This window comes from Anolis sagrei, chromosome 4 (genome assembly GCF_037176765.1).
Source record: "Anolis sagrei isolate rAnoSag1 chromosome 4, rAnoSag1.mat, whole genome shotgun sequence".
NCBI lineage: Eukaryota > Metazoa > Chordata > Lepidosauria > Squamata > Dactyloidae > Anolis > Anolis sagrei.
In genome coordinates, this window is record NC_090024.1 from 190,661,205 (window position 1) to 190,686,702 (window position 25,498).

Consider the following 25,498-nt stretch of genomic DNA (forward strand, 5'->3'; position numbering starts at 1 on the left):
ATCATCTGAGGTCAATTGCTCTGCTTCATGGTGTTCTTGTCATTATAAGAAGGGGGACAATGAGAAAACCATGTATTCTGCCTTGAGCTCCTTGGTGGAAAGAGAGTATGCAAATACATGGGCCATATGTTTGGTCATTCATAGCTACAGGGTATGATCATTGAAGGAATTAAGATTGTAATTTTGAACTAGCTTACTTGGAAATGAGCATTGCTGAACTCAGTGAGAATAAAGTCTGAGTTCAATGTAGAGGATTGAAAAAAGTATGTAAAATTGTTAATACACAGGGAATAATAATAGTTGGCCCTTCGCATTTGTGGGTTTCACTTTTGTGGATTCGATTACTTGTGGATTTGATTAATATATTCTCTCTAGGAAGCCTGAGATCCTTGAGCATGACTGTGTGATCAACTTCTTCCATAAATTGCCCTGGAAGACCTAAAGCTTCATAGAGAAAATACTTCTCTAGATATTTACATATCCTCCAGCATGATTCTGTGGTAGACTTCCAGAGAAGTGGAGCATAGAGATGCACTAGAGGATCTAGAGATTCTTAGAAAGCTGTTCTCACAGGTTTAAAAAAATAGTGTTTTTTAACATTCACTTTTTTTTGCTTTTGTGGAGATCCTGTGCCCCTAATCCCAGCAAATGTGGAGGGCTGATTGTAGTTTTAAATGGATGCATACCCTGGTAATGCTCTGAGCTATTCTTAGCAATGACCTAGAACAGGGATTCTAGGATTTGATTAGTGCAGTTTGACTCCACTTTAATATCTGTGTCTCAATGTTATGGAATCGTGGGAGCCAGGCCCGTAGCCAGGATTTCGTTTCGGGGGGGGGGGGGGGGGGCTAAAAAATTTTCAGGGGGGGGGGGTTGGGGAGGGGGCTGAGTTTCAGGGGGGCTGAGTTTGAGCGAAAGAGGGTCTAGCCTAGCAAGCCTTTTGTATCATTACCCCAATACCCCCATGCATATCGGATATATTGAGTATGGTGATCAGATCATGATATGAATAAACATAACAGTTTAAATAATGCACCAGTAAGGCCTTTTCGCGAACCACCATGAGAATTTCGGGGGGGGGGGGGGGGGCTGAAGCCTGGTGGGAGCTGTAGTTGGGTAGGGCACCATCACTCTTTGGCAGAGAAAGCTAAGGACATTGTGAAACTACAACTCCCAGGATTCCATAGCCATGGCAGCGAAAGTGGTATCAAACTGCATTAATTCAACAGTGTAGATATACCCTCTGTCATACACTTGGGCAAAATGAAGAATCTGGCCAATAGGTGATATAGCAACTGAGATTTGGAGGAGTGATGCTGAAAGTATTCTGCTGTATTCCATTGGGATTAATCTAAAGTGGTGCCATTGTAACCGGGTGCAGAACCAGTGCAGGAGCGGTTAATCGGCTGGCTCTCCTGGTGACAGACTTCTGCTCTCTTGCTGAATAACAATCCTGTAATAATTAATTAGCAGCTGGCAAGTGTTACTAGTGGTCTCAGCACCTTCCCTGCTGGGTGCCAATGAGCTCTGTAAAAGCCGAGTGCCTCCAAAGCCCACCCTCTCCATTTTCAACCCTCAGAGGCAGGACTGATGGGGAGAACAGCAGCCAGGAACCAACAAGCTCCTTTCTCTCATGTGGAGGGATTTACCAGGTCTATTGTTCTGAGAACCTCTTTTATACAAGAGGCCCTTTAGTTAAAAGAGACAACAGGGGGAGCAGGGAGGGGGAAGGCCTGGTTTTCCTAATTAACAATTAGCACAGAGTGTGCTGCTAATTATGTGGTTCCATGTAATTAAGAAGCTAATTAGTGCAGTGTCAATTAAGATTTAATTAGTACCCTTGTCAAAAATACTTGAAAGCAGCGTTTATATGCAAGTACTTCAATATTTCAATGGCCGTGATCTCCCCGGCGCAGGGAAGCAATCTGCTTGCCAACCTCCAATTTGAGTGTGTGAACAGCTCTCCAGAGTTTATTGATATTGTCCTCTAAAACACTGCTGCTTGTATCTCTGTAATAGACACTTTTATTGATTCTGTGGGAAGCCAGCTCTCTGATGTGCCCAATCTCCTCGGCACAGTTCCATTGGCATCTGTGTTTTCCCCTGACAGATGGAATTAGTTGAAAGAGGGTTCCGTTTTGTTAATTGCCCTGATACCATTTTGGTTTGTTGAGCTTGGAGGTGGGGCAAGGGAGGCTGAGGGGAGGGAGGGGGTTGCCCAATTTTTGCCCTCCTGAGAGCCTGGGCTGGTATCATGTTGAGATGCCATGGGGAAACAAAGGGCTTGTGCCTGCCCAGGCATAACTTAAGAATGTCTTTGTGTGTATCCTAGGTTGGAGAAGCTCGATTCCAGATTAACTACCATGGTTCCATCCTGTGGAATCTTGGGTTTTGTAGTTTGGGAGGTATACGGGCTTCTTTACAACACTCACCTGACCTCCAATACTAGAGCTTTCTGACAGAGTATTGAAGTCCATAGTCAAACTGCAAATCCCAGGATTCTACAGGATGGAACCATCACAGTTGAAAGTGATAGCAAACTACTACAATAATAGAATCATAAAATTGGAAGAGAACTCCATTCTACCATGCAGGAGCACCCAATCAAAGCACCCCATGAAATGGCCTTTCAGCCACTGCTTAAAAACCACCAGAGAAGTAGTCTGCCGAATATATACTTTGTTTTCCCTGGCATTGATAGGAACCAGCAGGTGATTGTTCTCTTTAATGAAGCGGGATAATGTAGATGCTGAGCTTAAATCAAAACATAGGGCGCTTCCAGACAGTGTCAAAATGTGGGGCAAATAAGTGGAGGAAAAAATAGTGGAACCTGACAACAAGTTCAAACACAGACTTGTCAGTCTCAATAAATTGTACCTCACCATCCTGACACCTTCATTTGTAGCTGATTTTTAAAATCCATAAGATGAATGGGGGACATCTGGCGGAAGTTTCCTTTAAAAAAAAATTCTTTCCAAGATGTGCTGGACCTCATATGCACTCATGCAGATATCTAAATGTACACACAAGCAGATATCTTATCATCTCTCCTCACCCTATTGTAAATTCAAGCTCTGTTTAATTTCATAAAGCTCGGAACAAAGCAATGGTTGTAGAGAGTTCTCATTGTAATTGCTTTCTAATTGTGCTTCCATTTATCCACCTGTGTGTTCATGGCTCTATTTGTTTACAGCCCAGAACAGTTGTTTTGGAATTTTTAAATGCGCACATGCGCTGGAACAGAACAATTAATTATTGACTGGAGACATATGCAGTCATGTGAATATGTGCATTTTAGGCTGAAATCAGGTTTTAACTAGTGCTTTTTAGCTGTTAATCTGAATCAGCGTGCATTTTTTTGAAAAGACATTTAGCCACCACCATCCCTTTTATTGTGGTGTCTTCTGCATTTTAGGGCCTGTGTAGAAGGGCCCATAGGGAGGCAGTGTGAGTTTTATTGGTAGAAGCAGGAGGAAAGGGATTAATTTCCTTCATGGATTGGATGGCCCTTGAGATCTATTCTGGCTCTATGACTCTAAGCCCTGCTTCAGTATACTGATAAGTCAAGAGGTACTATTTCACTTTAGTTTCTAAAAGAGGGAATGTGGTCATTCAGGTTGCCCTCTGTGTGTTTTATAATCTGAAGGAAAACAAAAGAAAATCCAGAATCCATAGGCAGCCAGTATTTTTACTAGAACCAACACATTCTTTTAAGTTCAGGGCTGCTTTGTCAAGATATATGTTTTATGAAAAAGGAATATGGTGGGGGAAGGATCTCAGCATCCCATAAACTGGAACCAATGCTGTAGCTACATAAACTCAGTCCTAAAATGGAGGTTGCAGAATTATATGTGTGATGTTATGGACATGGAATTACAACTCCAGGTCTTTGAAAACACTATGGAAATATTTCTTCTCTCCATGGCTCCTAAGGAATGGGTTTCACTGAACAAGCTTACTTTACCTCATCCCATGATATTACTTGCTGCAAGAAAAATAAAGAGACTTCTTCACATTGTTGTTGAGGTGTGTGGCAATACAGGAAGATGATCTGTCCATAAAAATCCTTACCAAATGAAGACTGTCCATGTTGGGCATGAGAGTATTCTAAATTTTAAAGTTATCATATATATAACAATAGAATAATAATCGTGATCAGTCTCAGTTCTGCTTTTCCAGAATGAAGGCTTAGGACTCCTCCAGTTTATATATTATGTAATACTACAGAGTGGAATGAACAATTCCATGTTTCATCACCTGGCAATACTGTTACTTTTGTTTCATTCCCAATTAAGCCACAGAAAGTGAAAAATTCTGCCTCCTCTATACCATGGGAATTACTAGATTGTCCATAAAATCAGTGGTGCTGTTTAGACTTTCTTTCCTGTTAGCTGACAGGAAAGAAAGTTCTTCAGACTTGGATCTGATAAAAAGCAGTTTATTCTCTTATATTTTATTGTCTTGCTGTTGGGAATGAATTAGAGCAGAATCTTCACATTTCCAGGAAGTCTTGCTACAAAGTGACCAGATCCCAGATCCAGGATTGGATTGTGTTTGAGACTGTCTCTGATTACATTTGAACTTATTTCTCCACCAAGGATGTCTCATAATTGCAATTCTATACCCAGCTGCCTGAGAATGACCCCTGAATTTAGTGAACTTTTCTGTCTGATAAAATAAAACTTAGCAATAGTTATCTTTCCCAACCATATTTTGAAAATATACATGTGTTAATGCACACAAAACAGGTGCTTAAATGGTGCTGTGATGTGCACCCACATCCAAATATACAGAAAGTAGCATGTGTACAAATCGGCCAAAAGGGGATGAGGAAAGAAAGGGGAGTAGGATCAAGATGCACTGGGCTGTAATCATGAGAGGAGAGCAAAGTGAGACCACTGTCCTGCAAATAAGAATTTTGGCCCCTCATGAAATACTTCTTCAGTCTCCTGATTTCTAGCATTGCAGTAACTGAAATCTTCAATCAAGCATTTACAAATATAATTTAGGCTCCAAAGAAAAGGGGCAGTCAGCAGGTCCAAGGGAATGCAGACACAGCAGATGTAAAAGTTCTACTTGTGAACTATTTTCAGTGTCTCGCTTTCTGCAATGCTAAAAAAATTGCAAACTGAAGGGAAATTTAATGTGGCATTCAAAATTCAGAATGGGCAATGCCCTCATCTCTCTCTCCATAAATACAACCCTGAAGATGCCATGAAAACTGTAGTCCCCAAGGTGTAAATGGACAGTTGCAATTCTGCTTCAAGATTACAGTGGAAGAGGATGTGAGGGCTATCTGGCTGCAACATCTGTCACCCCATTGATCGTCAGGGTTGATTCAACTGATCTGGCTGGCTAGGCGGGTGTCCCCTTCCTCCCTCACCGCTCCATGTGTGTCCCTCCTGAAGCTGCATGCTCGGTGGAAGAGGACGATGTCCAGGTATAGAAGGAGTGTACTGAGGTCTCCAGTCTTCGGTCCCAGGTATACGATAGCTGTGCTCCCCTGCTAGAACCTCCAAACAAGCTCAAGGTCCATTTAAAAGAAAAGAAAAAAGGTTATAGTGGAAGAGCAATGGGTTCTCTTACAATTGGGCTTCTCTTACTGTTCTGTGCAGTACCTTGGACTTCTCTTACAATTCTGTGAAATACCAAACATAGATTCCTATCACTATCATTATCCTGATAATCCATCTTTTCTTCCTGAACAAGTTATCTTTAATGGAAAGAAAAATATATAGAAGAAATGATGTGGAAATGGAAGTGTTATAAGTTGAAAACAGCATATCCCCCCAACATACATACACACATTCTGTTATCCCAACTTATAGGTTGTGCAGGCTTGTGAGGGTAACAAGGGAGCAGAAGCAGCAAACTGTCTGTCATTATGGGAAATTGTGTTTGCATATCCAAAGCTTCTTATGCCTCCTCTCTCTTAACTCTGGAATCTGGACTTTTTAGTTTATCTGTAACTTCACATCTTTGTTACAAATGAGATTTGCTATTCTCACCGAGTAGTAGAAGGAGAACAACAGATGTCATATGGCACACATTCCTAAGAGTCCCATCCACTGCAGAGTCAGGAGACAGGCTGGAAAAGAAATCAGGGGAGATTTCCAAGGCTGACTCACTCTGTGGGCCAAGTCCAGAGAACCTGCTGCTGAAGGGGCTGGAGTGGGGGGCATGGGACAAGCCAGGGCTGGCAGGAGATGCAGAAAGTAGTACAAGGGATTTGCTTCCCCCCCCCCCCCCATCCCAGTATGTGACTGAGCCGCCTTTTCTCCCACAACGGCTGCCAAAATACAGCGAGACAGGGTATAATTACAGACACTTACTGTGGCCATTACACCACCGGCGCGGGCTGCGCAAAGTGACACACGACCCGTCAACTCCTTATTCACGCCATTAAGGAGACTCATTAGCATCTTCACTCAGAAGCAAAATTACCCTCACTGCTCATTTCAAGATGTCATAAATTTTAATTTAGGACCCAAAGATAGCACAATGGGAGCGAGCACACAGGCTCTCTTTGGCACAGTTAGAAGGAGGGGTGGGAAGGAAGGAAGAATGGGCTAGCTGAAGGAAAGATGGTGGGCTTTGTTTTGCAACAAGAAAAAAAGAAGGCAGCGGTGTTGGAGAGACCTAAGTGGAGGCGGCCTGTCTAACTCAACAGGCAGAGAGCCCAAAGGGACCCTATTGCCATTTTGTCAGGAGTGCCCCGTAGTGTGTCCTTTGCATGATGGAGCTTTGTAGGTACAGCTCCAGTGATCATGGTTGTCCTTAAATGTCAGAAGATTGACGCAAGCCACCCAAAGGGATCCAATGAAACTCTCTTCAAATGATGCCTGAACATTTCTTTCCCCTCAAGCTAGATATCTCCCCACTGTCCCCAATGAGTTTGACTTCATTTTTTTCAGTGTAGAATATTTTTCTTGAGGCAGGGGGGACGGGACACCTCCAACGTTGTTTTATGATCACTTCTCCATATGAAATATCTCTCTAAAAGAAAACAGGAACTATACCGGTGGTCCCCAACCTTTAGACTGCCAGCTGGTAAGCTAACAGGGTTTTCTGGAAGTTGAAGTGTAAAACCATTGTTACCATTATCATTCTTATTCTGTTTATTTACACCCCACTTTTTCTCTCCACAAAGGAGACTCAAAGCAGTTACAAAGGAGACTCAATGTGATCTGGAAGACCAAAGGTTGGGAACCACTAATCTACATCCATTGTTCCCAAACATTGGTCCTCAAGCTGTTTTGGACTTCAAATCTAAAAAAAGCCCTAGCCCTCTTCACTAACAGGAATTCTGGAAGCTGAAGTGCACAACATTTGAAAAACCAAAGTTTGGGAAACACTGATCTGCAGCAAGTGTGATACTCATGTGGCTCTTTGAATGTTGATGGACAGCAATTTCCCCACTGGCATAAGCTATGGTAAAATTGTGTCAGGAGTCTCACTCACACACTATCTGGGAAAAAGAAACACAATTAATAGTTCCATCAGAACTGCTATTTTCTGCCTGGCCAAATTCAGCAAATCTGTAAAGTAATGTACATATTTTCTAGCCATGTTGATGTCATTCACTAAGCCCACCAGACTGCCAGATCGGTTACTGAAGTTGCTATTAACTTTGCTTAAAGGAAAAGACTAAACAGCAAGACATTGGAGAACAGTGCAGGCATTATTCTCTAGAACAGTGGTCCCCAACATTTGGTCCTCCAGGTGTTTTGGACTACAGTTCCCAGAATTCTTGACAGTTGGCCAAACTGGCTATAGTTTCTGGGAGTTGAAGTCCCAAACATCTGGAGGACCAAGGTTGGGACCCATGGCTTTAGAGAACACAGAAATGCAGGATATTCAACTTTACGAGTCAAATGGGCTAGTTTGGAAGACTTTATCAGCAAAAAATATGATTACCTATTGCAAAAGTAAACGTGGATTCCATTTGTAGTTCTGGTTACCCAGGTATCTATCTCTGGACAATTAAATGCTTAGCATCCTGTCTGTTTTGACCTTGGCTTGGCTGACTTTAGGTATTATTATTAATTATTATTATTATTATTATTATTATTATTATTATTATTATGTATATACTGCCCTATCTTCCCAACGGTACTATGTAGTCTGACATATCTTCATGTTTAAGTGGCAAAATGATCTGGGGTCTTTCTGAGCAAGTTCCAGGCAAAAGGGATAAGCAGAAAGGACTCACTAGACAAGATGGATCTGATAGGCTTAGGGGCCATGGGCCAAATCTTTGGGAAATGCCATGAGTTTATAGAATACATTGCTGAGCTCAGCAGCGTAGGGATGCATAGCCAAGATCATTGAAATCAGCTATCCTGTAACACCTTTTAACCTCCCAGTTGTATTTAACTGGAGAGTTAACATGCAGTAAAAAGAGTGGTTTCTTAATGCCCTTTTAGTGGGTGATTCTCATCCATTTTAATGAGTATGAGAGCAGAACCAAGGAAGAACTTGTGCACTTGGCATAACATGATACCCATATAGCCCCCTCTCCTGAATTTCTCAAACCATGGGAACAAAGTTGTGTAAATGTAAGGAATGAGACTTTAACAGTTTTACATTTGCCTATAAATCAGAGGTCATCATAGGCCACTGCCTGATGTGTTTGCTCCCATTATCACATTGTGAACGGCTGCCTTTAATTCAGACCGGATTCAATGGAGTTTACTTCTGAGAAGACAAATACAGTATTTTGTACAGTAAGTCTGTGAGTTGGTTCTGAAGTTCACTTTCCACCCCATTGTAAGATGCAGGAAAAGGACATAAAGAAATTAATATGAAACAAATGTATCCATTCTTTTTTTAAAAAAAATGCAACCGTAGAGGAAACGAGGAAGTAGCATAGTATGAAAGAGGGGAGGGGTTTTTACAGGAGGAAGCAAGGCTCAGGAAAGTGCCAAAAGAAAGAAAGGGTGGAGTTGTATTAAAAACCTGAGAAATAAAAAGTTTCACAGTCGTTTCTGCGTTTCCTGCCAAAGGTTGAAATGTCTGCCAGATATTCATGTTTCCATCCCAAGACAATATTTCACACATTCACCTCCATGTCTGCAAGACCTGTACCAGCGAAAAGAAGTCCTTTAAAATGATTCTCCTCTGATGTGTCAGAATGGGAAAAAAAAGAACTTTGTTAATTTGTGCCATTTGGGAGCACAGATGTGTACCAGTAAACAGTTAAGGGGGAGTCGAAGGGCAAGAGCCCATTCAGTGACTGCATAGCACAAGCTGTGCAAGCACAGCTATGTTTCACATTAAATTGCACCGTAAATCAACTGCATACAACAGGTATTACAGCTGTGTTCCTCCCCCTTTGTAGTGATCTATATGACTCATCTAATCATCACTAAGAGCCCACTTACTTATCTTTTTATAGTGGCGGCTCCAAGGCTCTTGAACCCCCTTTCTCAAAAAGGCTAAAATGCTCAATCTACTCTTTGCTATCCATTCACCAGTAGGCCATGTCCTTAGCAGGTCCCTGGAGATGAAAGGAGTGGGATGCATCCTTGCTGATCCCCTGCTCTCTGGCAATATGGAAATTGCTCTGTTAGCGAGACTGCACTGGTTACAAGTTGGGTTATAGGGAGGATTCCAACTTATGCAAGACAGAATTCCAAATGAGTTGGAATGGCACATATCCAGCTTACACCATTGTAATTAACCAAGTGGATACTAGCAATTGTTTGAAGACTGCTTCTAGCATATTTGTATACATGAAGTTAAGAACACTGAAAAAAAATTCTATTTATTTATTTATTTAGGGCTTTTATATTCCGCCCTTTCTCAACCTCCACAGAGGGACTCAGGACGGCTAACAAAGTGGCACCCCATGGCACCCACATCAAAACATAAATATACGATTAACAGCAATGTAATAATAACAATATAAAACAGTATAAACAATATAAAAACAGACAACAAATAGTCAGTGGTCACTGATTTAAATAATTATCCAAGGACAGTCCATCAGTTCTAAATAAGTCAACACGTCAGTAGGTCAGCCTATTCTCCAAAGGCCTGATCCCATAGCCTTAGACCCCGTTTACACTGCCATATAAAATCCAAATTATCCTCTTTGAACTTGATTATATGGCAGTATAGATCCAGCCTAAGTCATTGGGAAATACTATCCTTTGTTGCTGTAGGATACAGACTGAACTGGTGTTTCCTGTCTGTTCCACTGTAAGTACAGAAGAGACTGCAAAGTGCAAGACCGTAGGAGACAGTTTAACCAAATATATTCAGCACATATGGTATAACCTCCTTATCTATCTGTGGATACCTGAGGCTATGAATAATAGCAAACCCTATTTGATTATACTTGGGCCAGAAGTGTATCGTAGAATAGCATTGGGGGACCCAGAAGGCCCACAGACACTTCAAGGAGAGAGTTTCTTTGACTGTGGGTAATGATCTTGTCACATGGTTGCTGGAATCTCCCCAAGTCAGTGGGGAGCGGGGGAATCCAGCACTCCATGCCCTGCATCGCCCCGCATTGCCTAGCTCCTGTTCCAGCTGATCCCATGGACTGAAGTGTGGACTGTGTGCATTTTAATGGCAAAAATGGGAAGCCTCCCATGTTGCCTTGGCAGTGGCATGTGCCAGCTCTGTCCTACATCACCCACTGAGCTGTGCTGGTGTCGTTTGATGGAAGCCAGCAGGCTTCATGAGTGATGTAGGGTGAAGCTGGCATATGCCCCCGAAATCTGCCTTTGTGATGAGGTGGTAAGTGAAACTGTGGATATTGAATCTGTGAATAAGAGAGTCATACTGTATACTGTGGATACCCCAAGATAGCTAACAAATGCCTTATTGAAAGGTGAGAGACTGTCCCACAGCTTCCCATATTTTCAGAAGCCTTCAATATTGGGTAAATGTGCCCATCCACACAAAGGCAGACTGGTGGTCTTCTAGCATGCCAGTTGATTAAGAACCTTATCACATTGATGAGGGGCAGCAGGGCGATCTGCCAGCCTCTGTGGCGAATCTGTGGGGCAGCAGGGCAATCCCATCACCCCACACCTTGCCTCGTCTGCAGCAACACTTCCCCATCACAAGTGGCGAAGCATCACCGCGTGGCTTCCACCTCTGCTGGCCATGTGGCTCCCTACAGACCATGGGAAGCTTCCTGTGTTCTATGTGAAGCATTGCAGAATGCTTGCACCACACTTGGATGATGGAGTCCCACTGGATGTGAGTGTGCATTGTGTGATGCTTGTGCCACAACTGGATGATGGATTCCCATCAGATGTGAGTGTGCGTTGTGTGATGCTTGTGCCACAATTGGATGATGGAGCCTCACCGGATGTGAGTGTGCATTGTGTGATGCTTGTGCCACAACTGGATGATGGAGCCCCACCGGATGTGAGTGTGATGGGCATTGTGGGGCTCCATGGATCATGTTGCAAGCGTTCTAGGATGCTTGTGAAGACACAATTGATGTAGTGGTCAATCTGTGAACCCTTTCTTTGCCCCAAGTCCTTGTGCTCATTTGAATATTAATAATAGGACACACCCCCATTACACCCCCATAGACAGTCAGTTTCAGAACAGAATGCAATTACAGGCTCTTAAACTTTACCAGTTTTTAAGGATCTATGATTAATGAGTTCAAATGTCCACATCTTAAAAAAAAAAACAAGGGAGAAGGCTTTAAGTAGAAAAAAAGCAACTCCAATTACAGTAGCGGAGGGAATCTAGCATACTTCTCTGCTTATAAGCATATATATCCAGAAAGGTTATGTTAATTTTTAATGTACGAGACTATAATTAATTTCACTGGCTGGGTGGATTAGCTGAGAGTGTAAATTTCAGCCTTGGCTTGAGCAGAGGATAAACTAATGCCAGGAAACACCATAGAGCAAGGCACTTGAGTCTTAAGCGTTTTGCTAGATTCGCAGGGGCGCTTAGAGTCATTGCATGCTAGTAGAGATAATAAAATAATAATAATGCTTAATGTATTATCTGGAAATCTTATATCCTTCTATAAAAGCATCTCTGCCCCCTTGCTTTAAAGGAGTGGATCTTGAAGCACAGAAGTGTCCTCACATGTTAAGGGTCTCTGCCAGAGCTCAGTGTTGATAGCCCTTCTTGCCTCTGGAAGAGTCAGGTCAGAAAAAAGACCCGGGCTGGATGTTCACAAGGATGGGGCATGCAGAGAGCCTGGAAAGGTATTGCTTATAACAACAGCCTTTCAGTAGGCTAGAAATTCCCAGCAAATAAATTGTAAGCATGGAAAAGTTACTTTTTTGTCAACAACTCCCTCCAATTCCTTAACAAGCATAAGGAGTCCCACAGCTGATAGTGGCCAAAAAGGAGTGTTCCCAAGCTCTGTGTGCATAGTCACAGGGTGCCAATCTCACCAGCTTTCAGCTTTCTTGACTGTCCTGACTCCCTTCCTCACAACCAAATGAGTCTGTTGTGATGAGGGAACACTGAACTTTAAAACTGGACAGATCTTCGGTGTGAATCTGATTGTAGAGTTCTGGATCCATTCCTCAAATTGTTTAAGTCGCTAGAAGTTTATCCTGGAATTAAGAGTGACAGCCTTTAGGTTTTTTGCTCCATTTTCCCGCCAGAAAAATGGAATTCCCTCACTTCTCTCAAGTTAATGTAGATTTTATGCACAATATTTTTGTAGAGTTCTGTGCATGAAACAAAGTTTGTGCACAATGAACCAGAAAAAAGCAAAGATGGCACCATCTCAACCACTTATGTGGACAATTTTAGATTTTGGAGTCTTTCAGATTTTGGAATTCTGGTTAAGGGATGCCTTGTACATGCAAAGATGATTGAGCTATAATTCCTAAGAGCCTATTTATAGTGACTCCCCTGCTAGCTTTACGTAGCTGGATATATGCATCAGTGTAGTGATACATCCATGGACAAATGGATCTGTGATGGTCATGAGATGTTGCATTGGATTGCATTAATAAGGTTAAAGAAGATACAAAGGTCAAAAGGTCACCTGAGACCAACTGATATGATAGCAGTTTATTGGCAGAATCGGTTGACAGTGTTAACTGATTTATATTTCACTTTTCCAACAAAAAGTACAGATAGCAGTGTTTAATAGGATTGTAATAGCATAAAATAAAAATCAGTGAAAAGGGAAATCCAACAAACAATTTCAGTCAGCAACAACAAAATACAACAAATCAAAATGTATCTTTAATGGTAGCAGGAGTTAAAATGCTGCAAAGTAAAACTGAAAAAATAAAAGTTGTGTCATCTTGTCTCTTTCATAGAATCATAGAGTTGGAAGAGACCTCATGGGCCATCCACTCCAACCCCCTGCCAAGAAGCAGGAAAATTGCATTCAAAGCACCCCTGACAGATGGCCATCCAGCCTCTGTTTAAAAGCTTCCAAAGAAGGAGCCGCTACCACACTCCAGGGCAGAGAGTTCCACTGCTGAACAGCTCTCACAGTCAGGAAGTTCTTCCTAATGTTCAGATGTAATCACCTCTCTTGTAGTTTGAAGCCATTGTTCCGCATCCTAGTTTCCAGGAAAGCAGAAAACAAGCTTGCTCCCTCCTCCCAATGACTTCCTCTCATGCATTTATACATAGCTATAATGTCTCCTCTCAGCCTTCTCTTCTTCAGGCTAAGCATGCCCAGCTCTTTAAGCCACTCCTCATAGGACTTGTTCTCCAGACCCTTGATCATTTTAGTCGCCCTCCTCTAGACACATTCCAGCTTTTCATTATCTCTCTTCAATTGTGGTGCCCAGAATTGGACACAGTATTCCAGGTGTGGTCTAACCAAGGCAGAATAGAGGCGTAACATAACTTCCCTGGATTGTTAGGAATTGTTGGGAATTGTGGGTGTTGGAGTCCAAAATACCTGGAGGGCCAGAGTTTGCCCATGCCTGCTTTCAAGAAGCAAGGGCTACATTGTAGATTATCTTCATTGTTTTTGCAATTCTCACAATCAATTGTCATATTTTTTTGCAAGCTTTCACACACTTCCTTCAGTATCTAAACACTGTACTGAGCTTTGGCTTGATTTATTTAAATCTAAATAATTGGTCAGTTGAAAAAGAGGTGATGAATCAACACAAAAACTCCTTAAATATTCAATGGGCCAGCAGGGCTAAAGAGTCAATACAGAGGCTTCCCTTCTTTGCCTTGCGCTTTGGTCTGTGCCACATGTATGCGCACGCCGCTGTCTTCCCCGGATTTCTGCTTTTGACCCACATCCTGAAGGAATAATGGCCTCTGCTTTCTATGGGCTTTAGTGTACGCAGAATGGAAATGCCTAGCCAAAGAGCAGACAGAAGCAGGCCCGGGAAGGCAGGGAGCGCGTGGCCTTGAAATACAGTAAGTTTTTAAAAGAAAGAAAAGGCTCCATTATTCTTGCATTAAAGTGCCTCTCTCCCCCTTTCTCCCTCACTCTGTCACTCTCTCGCTCACTTGCTGACTCCCCCAGCCTCTCCGAAGACAGATCGCTCCCTTAATCACTCTGGAAAAGAACCCCAAGCCGATATAATATTATAATTAATTAATTCACTAAAAAGGTATTAAATTTCTTTTCCCCCCTGTGGATATTATCTGAATTCATTGACCTTTAGAAAAATCACCCTCTAATTGTAACCAGGTTCAAGTGCATTTCCAGCCTGTCCCTTTTACATTAATAATATCTTCCAGGACTCTGCTATGCTACTTAAATATTGTATAAATTTCAGTGCCCCCTTAAAAAGGAGAGAGAAAGAGGAGGGGAGAAAGGGAGGCTTGAAATGAAAACTGTAAGAGGTCTGAAAAGGCTTTTGAATGCTGGGAAAGGAAGCTGAAGGATTTGAGTTTAAACTGAGTATGTGTATGTATGAAAGAGGGAGACAGAAAGGAATAAACCCCAGGAAAGCCAAACTCTGTCCTAGAACTAAATGGAAAGAATGAGCTTAGTTGTCCCATTTCCGGGCCCTTAGATCTTGTGACTTCAAGATAACAGCAGGTCATCTGTAGCCACACTTTTATAGGTGACAAGAAACATCAACTTCTGCCACCTCACCTCAGTTATCTTTTCATATGGGACAAAAGTACTCAGTTCTCAGGCCTCCCTTTGCATCTGTGCATCTCTCCAAAATTCAGCAGTGAGTCCAAGTATCACAGAAAACTTTCCTGGCCTACAAGCACAATCAGATTTTACCTGCACTGTACTGTAAGTGTATATGTGCAAGGACTTTGAAAAATATTTTAATGGAATTAAAATATGTTGTGTGATTTCAGTTCTGATGAAATCAACAGATTATTTCTCTGTGAGCTTGGAAATAACGTCATACAAATAATTCTTTACTTGCTACTGAAGTTCTAAGTACATGGCTTTAATTATTGTAACTTGCTTCATTCCTTTGTATTAAACTGTACCTTTTGAAATATTTTACAGGCAGCCCCCGAATCACAAACACCTGACTTACAAATGACTCATAGTTAGGAATGGGGTGAGAGAACAGGAAGTGAGAAAAAAAATAACCCTTGGGGGGAGAATAACACACACATTCACACACACACACACAAACACACACATACACACACACTTACTTAAGCGATCCCTCATTGGCTGAGTATGATGGCCTTCCAAGTGTAGTGTCTTGGTGTTGGACATGTAAATGACTGTGGAGCCCTATTCTTGATGTGCATGTTCTTCCACAGTAAGGGCATCAGTTTCCAGGTGGAAGGCGATCCCAAATTAAGGTTGGCTTGAAGTGCCTTCCTCTTGGCATGCTTCTCCCTTTCGCCCTCCATTCATGCCTCTTCACATTCTGCAGCACTGGTAGTCACAGCTGACCTCCAGTTAGAGTGCTCAAGGGCCAGGGCTTCCCAGTTCTCTGAGTCTATGCCACAATTTTTAAGGCTAGATTTAAGCCCATCTTTAAATCTGTTTTCCTGTCCACTAACACTCTGTTTTCCATTCTTGAGTTGGGAATATAGTGACTGCTTTGGGACATGGTGATGGGACATTCGGACAATGTGGCCAGTCCAGCGGAGCTGATGGCATAGAAGACATTTGTCCACCTGTCCTCCCAAGAGATTTGCAGGATTTTTCAAAGGCGACACTGATGAAATTTTTCCAGGAGTTGAATGTGACGCTCGTAGACAGTCCATGTTTTGCAGCATATAACAGGGTTGGAAGGACAATAGTTTTATAAACAAGCACCTTGGTATCCCTATGGATGTCTTGATCCTCTACATACATACTACCCAAAAGTGCATATATATATATATATACACACACACACACACACACACACACACACACACACACACAATTGGTTCTGTAGGTTTGTATATGGCTGGAGTTATACTGAAAGAAAGCACCTGTTCTGAGTTACAAACAAATTCAACTTAAGAACAAACCTACAGAACCTATCTTGTTTGTAAGTTGAGGTCTGCCTGTATAGATATGGGGATGCTGCAGGCTCACTAAAAGGTAGAAGAAGGATATCTCCTTCTACCATTTCAGAAAAGAATAACCACCCCACTGAGATCAAATTGACCTTCTCCACATGTCAGTTAATCTGTTCCAGGATTTTGTATGAATCTTAAAGGATCTAGACAACTTTTTGGGGGGGGGGGGAGTTAGAATCCAGAATTTTTGATGGCTTCCTGACAACAAAGTCTAAAAGAATGGCTACACCACCCCACCAACATGGAAGCCACTAGGCACCACTCATGTCTTCCCTGAATTTTTTTCTCCTCTATGCTAAAACATATCCTGTTCTACCAACTGTTTGCTGATAGAACTTGCTTTCCAGATCCTTCAATGTTTTTCTATCCAATTTTTGTGAAGACGGGAATAATATTTGCTCCAAGTATTCTAGCACTATACCCATTCCTCAAGAATGCACAAAGATTACAAGTAGTACCTCTGAACCATAGTGTGTAATCCGTCTGTCCCTAGAGACCAGAACTCATGGCCCTTCCCTTTCGACAGCCATCACCTAGAAGTCTATCCTGGTTTTACAGTGCTCCTTGCATTAGTTTTTTGTCATTCAAATTATTATAATGTACAAATGCTTCAATTGTTTTCAGTGGTTGTATTTTATTATTTTAATGTTTGTTTGATTTATTTTAATCAGACCATGAGGCATGTCAAATAGATAGAAAAGCAAGATATAATATTTAACTGCATGAACTTCTCAGGCCTTTTGTGGTTTCTTTTCTTTCTTTTTCTCCCAATAGTACCACATTCACTATTGACTGTGAGGAAAGTCAAAATGATTAAAAACGAACCAATTGCTCTGAAAACTGTCTTACCCGTTTCCCCATTCTGGTCCAGTGAGCCCTACATGTATGTGAAAAGAATTGTAACTGAACTATATGAGGTTTGCTTTCTTTCTTTTCCTTTGTCTCCCTCTGGTACAAGTCCGTTCCACTATGTAAGAAAATGCTCTTGAAATCTCTCTTATTGTCAAAAGCAACCCATCATATCTCACATGAGACTCCTGCTGGAAAGTAAAAGTCAGAAGTAGAGACTGGAAGTATTATTTTTGAACTACATCTCCCAGTTTCCTGGAACAACTTGACCTCTGGGAACATTCTGAGAAATCCCTAAAAGGAACTTTTTCAGGTGATGGTCATATGCACTTGAGCACGTGAAGGTCATTGCACAGCCTGCTGAGTTACAGGTCAAAGTCTCGGCATTGCTTTACTTCATTCGACCACAGTATCAGATAGACTCCAGATGACCAATCCCTGTGTCACTCATAAAACTGATCTACTGCAACGCTTTTAAACTTACAAGAACTTACAAGTCAGCTAATCAGCTTTTTCACATCTGACTAGCTGCCACAATTTTACCACATCTTTATATATATATATATACTGGTCTGTAGGGACTGCTGGCTCCTAGCACATACAGGAGCAGAACTGATGCAAGCCCCTTTAAGAGCACTGTTGTACTCTCCCCTTTGAAATAATTGTTATGAAATGGTAAAGGGTGTGGAGGAAGAAACTATCTATACCAAATCTATCACTCCATCTAACCCAATATGTTTAACCTGACTGATAGTTGTTAACCTTCTTGGTTAACCTCAACTAGAGAAGACCCAATAGATCAAATATTGAATAGTGAGTCAACAGATAGATCAATAACATTTAGACCTTTATCCGTAATTGCCTGTGTTCAGTGTGCTGCCTATTTGAGGGAAATGCAGGTTATAAATAAAGGGATGGATGGGATTGTTTCCACCAGCTATTTTTAAAAGCACAGACATTGGGGAAACTTGGCACTTCCAACTTGCAAAATCCCAGCATACTGTATGCTTGGAAAAGTCACCTTTTGGACTACCACCACAGTGCTTTGCATATGTACTCTTCCCCTTGGTTTTTCTACATTTTCCACATTATCTTTTGGACTGCAACAGCTCTGGTGCCTTGCAGAAATATTCAGATACACACATTTGGCATTTCTGCACCAAACCTTGTGATGTAGCAAAGAAGAGTGAATATTCAGGAAACACACAAGTGCCAGTTTGTTTTTCTTTATTTGACTTTTGGGAACAATAAAAACATATCTTGCACCTTCATTGTGTTGAATATGTTGTGTATATCAAGTGGAAGCAATATCAATTCAGTCCATTATTTTACCCAAAGGTTCTGCACATATCCATCTTGCATAAGTCTGTCCTCTTTTGATAAAGGAGGTGCTATGCCTCAGTGGTAGAGCAAATACTTTGGTTACAAAATGATCCAGGAAAATTCTTACATAGAACTCAAGTAAGTGTTATGGTACACTCAGAGAAAGATTATGTCATAAACATCTATTATACGTTGAACAAACATAAAATACTGTTCAAACTGTTTTAGGAAAATGTGGTCTCCTAAATAGGACTCTTCACTGAGCACAAATTGTTCTGATGGTCCTTACTGAATTTCCAAAAATGATTTTTCAAGGCTTTGTCAACAGTGACCATATTTTGCTGAAATTTGTCATCAAGCCAAGCCATAGTTAGGCAAACAAATGAAAGGAGAAGGAAACTGATTTGTAACAGTGAAAGAGAGAGGAGAAGCGTGAAGCTCCAAACTATGCTCCTGGTTACAGATAAGACATCTGAATTAAAACAATTTCCATAATTTCAAAATAGAAGTCACCTCTGCCCCTTTCAGCTAGCAGACATGCTGTCTCCGTTCCTGCTTCATATATATCACCACGGTTTACAGCAGTTTGATACCACTTTAATGGTAATGCCTTCAACCTATAGACCTCCCAAGCACAGAATTTCTATCACATTGCCATCCTGAGAAGAATCTATATTCCAAAATGACTGGAACCTACAGATTTTTTTTGTATCGATTATATTAGAAAATAAAGTAGTCATGGTCTTTGTCTTGTTCAGACACTCTTGTTCAGCATCAACTATTCATGAATTAATCAATTTAATATTTCTTCCATTTATCTATCTAGGCTAGTTTCTTCATTAATACAAAGTGATAATATAGCAAAAACATGTTTTTTTTAAAATGGCTCAAAAAGAAAAAGGTGTGTTTTCACAAACACAGTGGGAATATACTACTGATCGGTCCTGATTAAACATTGGTGTAATTTTTCACAAAAGAATAGATTTCAAATAAGACAATCCTCACATGACAACTGGTTTATATCATGTTTGCAGATAATTATTATCCTGCCTTGTGGCCAGTTGGAGCAGAATGTAAGTGATTTAAAGTATGATCCGTTGAATTGGGTAAGTCCCCCTGAAATGTAAACTGTCTTTTGTGTCTTTGTCCATTCGGCCCAAATGAAGAAAACTGTTGCTGCTACTATTTGCTGCCACCATCATCACCGGATCCAGAATTAGAAGGTCCATGTGAGGACTTCGGCTTTGGGAGAGAGGACGTCCTTCCCAGGATGGCTGCTGCAAACAGGAGTACAGGATGTATGCTTGGACCAACTGGGTTGGTTTGTGCTGTGATGTAATTAAAAGGAAGAAAAAGTGCTTCTTTGCACAGATGATACCAGGTGAGACATGGATTTAAACTATTGTGTGAGGAACAAGGTGATGGAGTTGGAGTGAATTTCTGAATGAATGGTTTTATCTGAGCACCCACTCAAAGCTTCTGTGTGTAGTGCAAATAGATTGCATGTTTTGTGCAGTATTTTTCAAAAGCATAACAACACTAAAGAGTTAGCAATTAGTAATCCCGGGAGTTACTTTATGGAGTGTAGGAGAAGGTAGTGAGCTATTGGGTGATTATAGTAATAAGTAACATAATTAGTTCCTTTTAGGAAAACAACTTTCGAAGCTCCGATAAGCCAAGTTTAGTAGTTTCATCAATATAACACTAAAGACTTCTGGAAAGGTTCTTCACACAAATAGACCTTTCTAAACAGGGCAGATTTTGCCAGGGAAGTGTGTTGTTTCCTTGAACTCAAAAGTGATTCCCTCACCTTCACCCCATCTCCAGGAATAAATACCTGGATTAGTTCTGCTGCCATTGTATTCCCTGAATTAAAAAGAATTCTGAGCCAGCTTTTGCCAAAAGGCAGAGTTAGGTAGCCATCTTAGGAAGCAGCTTGTTTGTATAATGAAGATAGTAAAGTATGTCTTACTAATTGGTGGTTATTATTACTGTGTCTTACTACCCTTTATGGATTTTCTGTCTCTTGAGGCAAAGAAATTTGGCAGGCTTTGAGTAATTTGCATCATGAGAAGTGAGGAAAAATTGGTTCTTTTCCCTGGCTCACACCTGGTACTTGCCTCAGCTTCTTCAGTCCAAATTAGTTCAGGTAATTCCCATTGAAAGTGGTCAATCATTGGTCAATCAGTACTACTGGCTACAACCCATTGATTCCATACAAGGTGGCACCAGACATATTTCAGTTTGCCAGATCACAATCATTCTAGCCCCTTAAATTTCAGAGCCAAAATATTGAGACCTATGCATGGTCCCAAGTGTTGTTTGAGAAAAGAAGGAGATAAAGATGAGCCAAGGGCACCCGCTTGAGACATTACAGTCACCATTCCATAGCAGTCCACACACACTTTTGATACATTGCTCTTACTCTAAGATTCTTCCTCATTGTCCTTAGGACTAGAGAAGAAGAGCCAGGCCATGAAACTCTGGGCCAGCTTTCTGATTTGGTATCACTAGAACGAAGGCTGCCTGTTCACCCATGATGGGTACTCACATGAACCTGGAGGTGGCCTTGAGTTCTCAGGTGAAATCTAGCGTTGTTTATTCTGGCCAGGATCAGCCTGTATACAAGCTTGTCCAAGCTCTATGATTTTGGGGTGCAGCCCTTTCAGTTCCACACCTTCCCAGTCACATTTGGTAGGAACAAGGAGTGGGCCTCCTCAATGGTTGCTCCCAGAGTTTGAAACTTCCTTCCTCGGGAGTCTAGGATGGCTTCCCCTTTGCGCTTCTTCTGCTGAGAAGTGAACGCTTTTTTATTCAGACCCGCTTTTCAGAATTAACTGCAATGGCTTCAACTGCTTTACCATCTTATTGACTTTTTATTTTCTATTTTGAAAGAACTTTTAGAATAGTTTTGATTTTATACAGATTTTTTATTTGCATTATACATCCATAAACACTCAATATACTTACCTTTATATATTTTATTGGTGTATTTAAATCTGTACATTGTCTTGATCCAAGAAGAGAGATTCTCAGAGTATCAGGTGCTGTAGGACAGTGCCAGTCCCTGAGCAATTGTGTACTAGTCCCTTGTAACTATCCGGAAAAGAAACAAACAATTGTAGCCAATGGGCACAAACCTGGTGTTGGTTCCTGGCATATTGGAGAGGGAAGATGTTGGCCACCAGATCACATAATCTTAGAGGCTCTGCTGCAGGGTGTGTCTAGTAGAAGACCAAGGAAAACCTTGCCTATGGTATTCACAGGGTCACAGTGAGTCAATGTATACTTTATCTTCTAAATCAATTAATGGTAATAGTAGGTATGGCAGCTGGACAGCAGCTTAAAGCTGTCCCTTCACCTCTTGTTTCTGTCACTGCTACCCCAAATTAGACACATGGAAAGAGAAACCAGGAAATCCCACAACAGCACAATAAAACAAGACAATTGAATCTGGAGTTGCCTTTTGCCAACAGGATCAACAATCAAAAACAGAAAATCTCTTGTGCAAGAATTCATTTCAATAATGTAGGAGAATGTCAAGTAGATTATGCCCTTAAATAAGCAAATGAAAAATTCCCGATGGTTTTGTTCTGACCTGCTTCTTAAAATTATTAGTCATTCACATTTTGCAGCTGAAATTCATATAATTAAGGGCTTCGTGTCCAGATTGTCACTAATGCAAATCCACTAAATTTGTCACATACAAATGTCTCAACAGCCATTCAGTTTGGCTCTAATAGCAGTGGCACAGTTAAGAATCTATCAAGATGCTGTGTGTCCTCAGTTAATTTTTTCCGGTTACTATCTGGCTCTCTCTTGTGGCCGTAGATGTTCCATACAAGCTTCCTCCTCAGCGTGTACTCTTCTTACAAGATGAGGGAAAAAGACAAAACAAGCCTGCCATCTCTTACTATCAAATTTCTAGTCTCCTGCCATCACTAATTATTGGTGATTCTTGCAAAACAGAGAACAAACATATTGGGTACTGTCTACGCTGAAGCAACTGGGCTTAGTTTCATTTCTCCCTTTTGTGGGCTCCAGTTTACTTCTTCAGATGCATGAAGCTTCTTCTTCTATGTTCATGTTGATCCCAGTGCTTCAGATGCATTGGAAGAAGTCAATTGAAGTTCATGAATGAAATATACTGGTTAACATAGTGCTACATGATTATCATAATTCTTTTTATATTAAAGCAGAATAACAAAAATATTTCTCTGGATGCTGCTGTCCCTTCTTGCCATTTCTTGGGAAATACTCATAGCAGGGAGCCCCCGGTGTCACAGCAGGTTAAATCACTGAGCTGATGAACTTGCTAACCAAAAGGTCATTAGTTCGAATCTGGGGAGAGGGGTGAGTTCCCGCTGTTAGCCCCAGCTTCTGCTAACCTAGCAGTTGGAAAACATGCAAATGTGAGTGGTTCAATAGGTACTGCTTCGACAGGAAGGTAACGGCATCCCATACAGTCATGCCAGCCATATGACTTTGAAGGCATCTACGGACAATGCTGACTCTTCGGCTTAGAAATGGAGATGAGCACAACCCCCCAGAGTCCGACACAACTAGACTTAATATCAAGGGGAAACCTTTACCTTTACCTTACTCATAGCAGAAGGTCTGACAATCAGATATTCATATAACTATTACTCTTGAAACACCTTTGAAATGAACCATAGGGCTTCCCCAATTACTGTGGAATAACTTAACATGATGAACCTGTGTAAAAGTAGCCCATCAAAACTTTAAACAGTAGGAATGGAGAACTGGAAGGGAAAGCCCACCCTGGTCCTTCTCCCATCTGTTCTTTTCTACCATGTATCAACTAAATACCCCAAAGGTATTTTGATTTTGGAAGTTAAATATGGTCAGTTTTGCTTAGTACTTAGATGGGAGAATACTAGGTGCTGTAGGCCACATTTCAGAGAAAGAAATTGACAAAAAGCTGACTTGAATGTATATATACACACATCAGCAATAGCAGCTTCCTTCCCACGGCATTTTAAATGTGTACATTGATTTTATTTTTATTTTTTTAATGATTCAGTGGTTATGTCCTTTATGTTATGTATCCTGAGTCGGTCTTTGGGGGCAACATTCTTGTGGAAAAAGTCATCTATATGCATTTACATTCTAATGCAATCTGATTGTGATCACCCAACAGGGAGGAAAATAGCTGGAGGGGGATTTAGATTTGAAAAATGGTTACAGAGAAAATGCCCCATCTCCCAACACTTCTGTGATCCTTATCACCCTCCCAAGGCAGTCCTCCCAGTTTTAAAAGGGCCTTCATGCTGCTGCTGCACACATTTACATGTAGTTAACTTGGCTTCTGTTTTTACTCTTTCAGGCACTGGAATGCACATCAATCACAACTATTCCCATTGAGAAATACCTCAAGGGTCTAGAATAGATGAAGATAACAGAACATGGAATCTGTTATTGCTGTGATGGCTACATCAAAGGAAAGATCCTTTCTGAGCAGGAAAGCAGGAAAAATTAAGATCCTACATTTTAAAATAACCAATATATTAATGAATTAGAATGGAGTTATATAAAGCCACTAAGTGCTATATAGACTTGGCTTTGTCCCCAATAGTGGCATTGTTGTTGTCATCAAGTTGGCTTTGACTTACCTCATTGTAGTCTATAAATGAGAAATCAACAAGATCCTGTTATTAATAGCCCTATTTGTGTCTTATAAACTCAAGGTCCTGGTTTCCTTGATTGAAGTCTTCTGCTTTTCCTATTATTTTCAGCTTAAAGGGGCAAAGTGTAATCATCTTTCCAAATGTTGTCTCATGACATCTTCAAAGTATGATAGTTTAGTCATTTTGGCTCCTAGAAAGAAGTCAGGATCTTATTTGATCCTTTCATAGCTGCCCTTCCATATCTTCGTATTCTTGTTATTATCTAGCTTATATTACATATAATACCGGAGTTGAAAAGACATAAAATATTCAGTAATAATTGATTCAAAAATAATATACTGGCTTTTATGCCAGTCAATGTGATCACGCTGGCACTACCCTTAAGGTGAAACGGGAGACCTTACTAAACACACTGATGTCATAAGCATAGCCTCTTGGTTCACAGGGGTTTGCAGTCCCAACACAGTGGAAAGGCAGACTCATAGAATCATAGAGTTGGAAGAGACTCCATGGGCCATCCAGTCCATCCCCTGCCATTCAGGAAAAGCACAATCAGAACATCCCCAAGAAATAGCCATTCAGCCTCTGTTTAAAATTTGTCGAAGAAGAAACCTCCATCACACTCTGAGGCAGTGAGTTCCTCTGTTAAACAGCTCTTACAGCTAGGAAGTTCTTCTTCTAGCTAGAAGTTCAGGTAGAATCTCCTTTCCTTTAATTTGAACCCATTGCTTTGAGTCTTAGTCTCCAAGGCATCAGAAAACAAGCCTGCTTCCTCTTCCTTATGATGGAGCCCCCGGTGGCACAGTGGGTTAAACCCTTGTGCTGGTAGGACTGAAGACGACAGGTCAGAGGTTCGAATTCGGGGAGAGTGTGGATGAGCTCCCTCTGTCAGCTCCAGCTCCCCTTCCAGGGACATGAGAGAAGCCTCCCACAAGGATAGTAAAACATAAAAACATCCAGATACCCCCTGGCCAACGTCCTTGCAGACGGCCAATTCTCTCATACCAGAAGCAACTTGCAGTTTCTCAAGTTGGTCCTGACATGAAACAAGCAAACTTCCTTATGACATCTTTTCAAATATTGAAACATGGTTGTGGGATTATATATCTGTAAAACCTGTGACAACTATTAATTTTCATATATTTTCTTTGATAGGTAACAATCTGTGACATAGGTACACATGCACTTAACTCAGTTCACATCCTCTTAGATACATGATTGCATGAGGATTGGGGGTGCATTTGTGGCTGTTT

The 25,498-nt window shown here is 41.2% G+C and overlaps 1 long non-coding RNA gene across 1 annotated transcript; it reads left to right on the forward strand.

The window, feature by feature from the left end:
• The first annotated feature begins 14,147 nt into the window (after positions 1 to 14,147).
• On the forward strand, positions 14,148 to 24,321 carry LOC137096832 (uncharacterized). Its single transcript, XR_010909760.1, has 3 exons — positions 14,148 to 14,340; positions 19,764 to 19,978; positions 23,945 to 24,321. It is a non-coding gene; the product is annotated as an uncharacterized lncRNA (long non-coding RNA).
• The last annotated feature ends 1,177 nt before the right edge of the window (positions 24,322 to 25,498 follow it).